The sequence below is a fragment of the Rattus rattus genome, chromosome 8 (genome assembly GCF_011064425.1).
Source record: "Rattus rattus isolate New Zealand chromosome 8, Rrattus_CSIRO_v1, whole genome shotgun sequence".
NCBI classification, from domain to species: Eukaryota; Metazoa; Chordata; class Mammalia; order Rodentia; family Muridae; genus Rattus; species Rattus rattus.
In genome coordinates this window covers 81,830,969-81,836,355 of record NC_046161.1, presented here as the reverse complement: position 1 = coordinate 81,836,355, position 5,387 = coordinate 81,830,969, and the positions used below count along the sequence as shown (strand labels likewise).

The 5,387-nt window shown below is 40.0% G+C and overlaps 1 pseudogene across 1 annotated transcript; it reads left to right on the top strand.

The window, feature by feature from the left end:
- The first annotated feature begins 1,376 nt into the window (after positions 1-1,376).
- LOC116907117 lies at positions 1,377-3,552 on the top strand (annotated as a pseudogene). The gene has a single exon (XR_004388806.1). The product of XR_004388806.1 is annotated as a heat shock protein HSP 90-alpha-like (transcript).
- The last annotated feature ends 1,835 nt before the right edge of the window (positions 3,553-5,387 follow it).

Sequence of the window (5,387 nt, the reverse complement as noted above, 5' to 3'; positions counted from 1 at the left end):
ATGGGGAAAAAAATCCTCATCCTGGCTGCCTAGAAGCCAGTATTCTGTTAGCTGCCTTCAGATGAAGAAGTAGAACTCTCGGCTTCTCCTTCACCATGCCTGCCTGGATGCCACCATGTTCTTGCCTTGATGATAATGGACTGAACCACTGAACTTATAAGCCAGCCCCAACTAAATGTTCTCATAAGAGTTGCCTTGGTCATGGTGTCTGTTCACAGCAGTAAAACCCTAACTAAGACACCAACAGATGTTACTATTGTTTATCCCATGATGTAAAACTACACACAGTAGAAACAGGGAGCTGGAAGTCCATCCATAGGAAGCTCAACATGGAGGAAAAGCTCAATTGGCAACTTGGATGACTCTTCCAACTTCCCCAGTTGATTTCAACTGGATGTTTGTATGCCCCAAATCTGATAATGTTATTTTTTGTTGGTGTTGTTGTTTTGTTCGAGACAGGGTTTCCAAGTACAGCCCTTGCTGTTTTAAAACTCACTCTACAGACCAGGCTTGTCTCAAACTCAGAAATTCAGCTGCCTCTGCCTCCTGTGTGCCAGGATTAAAGATGTGCATGCCACCACCCAACGATGATGTTACTTCTGTTTGTTATCTCAATTGGCTACTCCAATAATTGCATGGATGTTGTAAACTCTTGACTTGATGAAGTTTTGCTGTCTATCTGGTATCTGGTACTTATTGATTGTCTCTGTCTGCTACTTGTTACTTATTCTTTCTGTTTGTTTCCTATGTACTCAACTAACTCATTTATTCATAAAAACAAAGAATAACTGTTATATGTAGCTCATTCTTGAAACCATACAGCACAAGTTTACCGAAAAATATATATAACATAAGAATATACACTAGGTATCAGTGCATCTAATCTTGATTTTGTATAGCAGTGGTGGCTTTTGTATCATACTGCAGTAGGAAGTGAGTGCTATTCTTGGGGATACTGTGATACTGTAACTAAAGGTTTTTTCTATTACCCCTGCGGTTTATTTATTTCCATAATTCTACAACCTCTCTGGTTTTAACTAATTTTATTATATATAATAGTGGGAAACAGAAAATTGACCTGACTTTCCCAAGAGCCAAAGACAAGATAGACAAGTGACGGGCTGCTAATAGAGCCAAGGGTCCTTGGTTCAGTAAGTGATTATTGAATGTTTTGTTTTGTTTTGTTTTTTGTAAATAGTTTTGATCAGATGTGAATCTGTTGTGTTGGAGGAAGGGAAGGTAGGAAAGTTAGTGAAGAGAAATGAAATCAATTAATGAGCTTGAGTTTGAAACTAATGCAGACATTAGTGAGGTACTACCGAAGATAGCATCATAAGTTTTTGTTTTGGGGGCCTTAAGAATAAGAGGCACAGTTGCTTCAGTGTCCCGGTGCGGTTAGTCACGTTTCGTGCGTGCTCATTCTGCCAAGATGCCTGAGGAAACCCAGACCCAAGACCAACCAATGGAGGAGGAGGAGGTCGAGACCTTTGCCTTTCAGGCAGAAATTGCCCAGTTAATGTCCTTGATCATCAACACTTTCTACTCGAACAAAGAGATCTTTCTGAGGGAGCTCATTTCCAACTCCTCAGACGCTCTGGATAAGATCAGATACGAGAGCTTGACCGACCCTAGTAAACTGGACTCGGGGAAGGAGCTGCACATTAATCTCATTCCCAACAAGCAAGACTGAACCCTCACTATTGTGGATACTGGCATTGGAATGACCAAGGCTGACTTGATCAATAACCTTGGCACTATTGCCAAGTCAGGCACCAAAGCCTTCATGGAGGCTTTGCAGGCTGGTGCAGATATCTCTATGATTGGCCAGTTTGGTGTTGGTTTTTACTCTGCGTATTTGGTTGCTGAGAAAGTGACTGTCATCACCAAGCATAATGATGATGAGCAGTACGCCTGGGAGTCCTCAGCTGGGGGATCCTTCACTGTGAGGACAGACACAGGTGAACCAATGGGTCGTGGAACAAAGGTTATCTTGCATCTAAAAGAAGACCAAACTGAGTATTTGGAGGAAAGGAGAATAAAAGAAATTGTGAAGAAACATTCTCAGTTTATTGGCTACCCCATTACTCTCTTTGTGGAGAAGGAACGTGACAAGGAAGTCAGTGATGATGAGGCTGAAGAAAAGGAAGAGAAAGAGGAAGAGAAAGAAAAAGAAGAAAAGGAGTCTGATGACAAGCCTGAAATAGAAGATGTTGGTTCTGATGAAGAAGAAGAAGAGAAGAAGGATGGTGACAAGAAGAAAAAGAAGAAGATAAAGGAAAAGTACATTGATCAAGAAGAACTCAACAAAACAAAGCCGATTTGGACCAGAAATCCTGATGACATTCTGAATGAAGAATCGGAGAGTTCTACAAAAGCTTAACCAACGATTGGGAGGAAGAACATTTGGCAGTAAAAGCATTTTTTCTGTTGAAGGACAATTAAATTGGCTCTTCTTTTTTGGCTTTTGATCTATTTGAGAACAGAAAGAAAAAGAACAACATCAAGTTGTATGTACGCAGAGTTTTTATCATGGATAACTGTGAAGAGTTAATCCCCGAGTATCTGAATTTCATCAGAGGGGTGGTGGATTCTGAGGATCTCCCTCTAAATATTTCCCGTGAAATGCTGCAACAAAGCAAAATTCTGAAAGTTATCAGGAAGAATTTGGTCAAGAAATGCCTAGAACTATTTACTGAACTGGCTGAAGATAAAGAGAACTACAAAAAGTTTTATGAGCAGTTCTCAAAAAATATAAAGCTTGGAATTCATGGTTCCAGAGCTATTGAGATACTTCTGCTTCTGGGGATGAGATGGTTTCTCTGAAGGACTACTGCCAGAATGAAGGAAACCAAGCACATCTATTTTATCACTGAGACCAAGGACCAGGTTTTAACTCAGCCTTTTTCCGAAAAGCATGGCTTTAATCTATATGATTGGGCCCATTGATGAGTATTGTGTGCAACAGCTGAAAATTTGAGGGCAAGACCTTGTGTCTTTACCAAGAAGACTGGAACTTCCAGAAGATGAAGAGGAAAAGAAGAAACAGGGAAGAAAAAAAGACAAAATTTGAGAACCTCTGCAAAATTATGAAATATTTTGGAAAAAAGGTTGAAAAGGTGGTTGTGTCAAACCGATTGGTGACATCCCATGCTGTATTGTCACAAGATACGGCTGGACCAAAATGGAGAGAATCCTCAAGCCCTCAGAGACAACTCAACAATCTACATGGCAGCAAAGAAAAGAAACACCTGGAGATAAAATGATCACTCCATTATTGAAACCTTAAGGCAAAAGGCAGAGGCTGACAAGAATTTGAAAGATCTGGTCATTTGTTTTGTCTTTTTGATCCCCAGAATAACAGGATTACAGGATGATCAAGCTTGGTCAGGTATTGATGAGGATGACCCTACTGTGGATGATTGTGCTGTTGAAGAAAACCACCCCTGGAAGGAGATGATGACACATCACGCATGGAAGAAGTAGACTAGGCTTCACCAGAACTATGTGTTTGATGCTTACCTTCATTCCTTCTGATAATATATTTTCCAGATTTTTGTTTATTTTTGTTAACATTTAAAAACATCTGTGGCATGAAAACTAGGGAAGATACATATTTTATGTGATACTGTGATACTATAGGTTTGACTCAAGAGGTTGATAGAACGTTTGTTGTAAGACGAATGTAACCTACTGTTACTGTTAACTTGGTCTGAAGTGTTTAGCTGTTGAGCTGGATTCCTTAGTAGACCAAATTAAGATGACTTAAGTTTCATCTTAAATTTTTTTCATTCCCTGTAGTTAATTCTGCATGTACTAGTCTTAGAGTAAACACAAGCTAAAACAACTTGACAGAGGAATTAAGGCTTGTTTTCCAAAGTACTTTAGGTCTTGTAACTCAGCAAGGCTTTGAATGGGCCTAATCACATTCTGCTTTAAAAGGTAAATACAGATGAGATAAAAAGAAAAAAAAAAGAATAAGAGGCACAATGGGTGCTTGAACAAGCAGAGCTCAGGATTCAGTAGCAGCTGGAATGGGCATATGTTACTATCAGATACCCTGCTAGTCAAGCTCCCTCCTCATGTTGGTTTTTATGAAGCAGCATGAAGATGAATTGAAGAGTGATTAATTGAAGGCGATATGACATGTAGCCTGCTTAGCTTCATCTCTGGCAGATCTATAGACTGGGAACTTGTAGTGCCACATGAGTCAAGTTTTTTGCTTCACTCATTCAGACATCCCTGTGTGGAGAGAGGGAAAGGGAAAGCAGGCCTGGCCTCCTGCTAGTGGACAAACATTGGCTGCATGCTGTTTAGACTGCTTTTTCCTTTATTTCCAATCTCTAAAGGGGTTGATACTTCCTCGAGGATGAATAGAGTCTTCCTGTGTCTCACAGCATGTACCTAGTATCACTGTCACTCCCTCATGAAAAACAAATCTTAGAAACTTTTTCAAAAGCATCAATATACAACTATAAGAGAAATGACTTCAGCAGCAAAATCTTAGGGGCTGAAAATTATATTTAAATGGTGAATCAGCAGAATACTGGAGGTCCAGTTTCTAGAGAGAGTAAAAGAAGGTGTTTGGACCATAGTATAAGTGAGTTGACATGAAGAACATGCTAGGCAATAGGGGAGTCAACAAAACAGGTCTCAGTTCCTAAGACCTGGCAGTGTGGCCTTCACCATTTAGTCAAATGCAGAAAGACCCTTCCCACATGGTCTGACAGACTAAGCATAAAGGCACCAAGAGGCTAGGCAGTGGGGTCATCCTGTAGAATCCATAACCCGATTATTTTAAGGTAAAGTTCACTCCAGGAAAGCACTCACCACTTTTGTCAGGTTCTCATCGTCCTACTTCAAAATGGAGTAGGGAACCAGAGAATACCAGATACCATATAAACATTCTAGCATGAAATAGGCCTTCATAAAACTAACAAAAAAAGTAAAAGAACATTAGAAAGCTGAGGGAAACAGATCTACAGCAGTAGAAGGAAGCCTGCTGTTCTCTAGCATTAACAAAGAAGACACTGTAGCCACTAATTGAGAAAGGGGCTGTTGGGATGGTGAGGAGTCAGGAGAGGTGGCATTCAGGAAATGCACTGGAAAAAAAATGAAGAAATCCCTTAAAGTTGGTGAAGAGTGGTGTTCAGAACAAACCCAGAGTCCAGAAGACAGCTAGTAGTTATTTCAAGAAGAGAAGGGGAGGGGTGTGGAGGATCTAAATGTACTAGAAATTTTATACCATTTTTGAATTGCTATGGTGAGGAATGTCCAGGAAAAGGGTTAGGGAGAAAAGTTAAATATGAACTTCAAGCAAGATAAAATATTTTCCAGGAAAGACTGGGTCTGAGCAGCACTTACATTATTGTATATAAACACTGAGTATT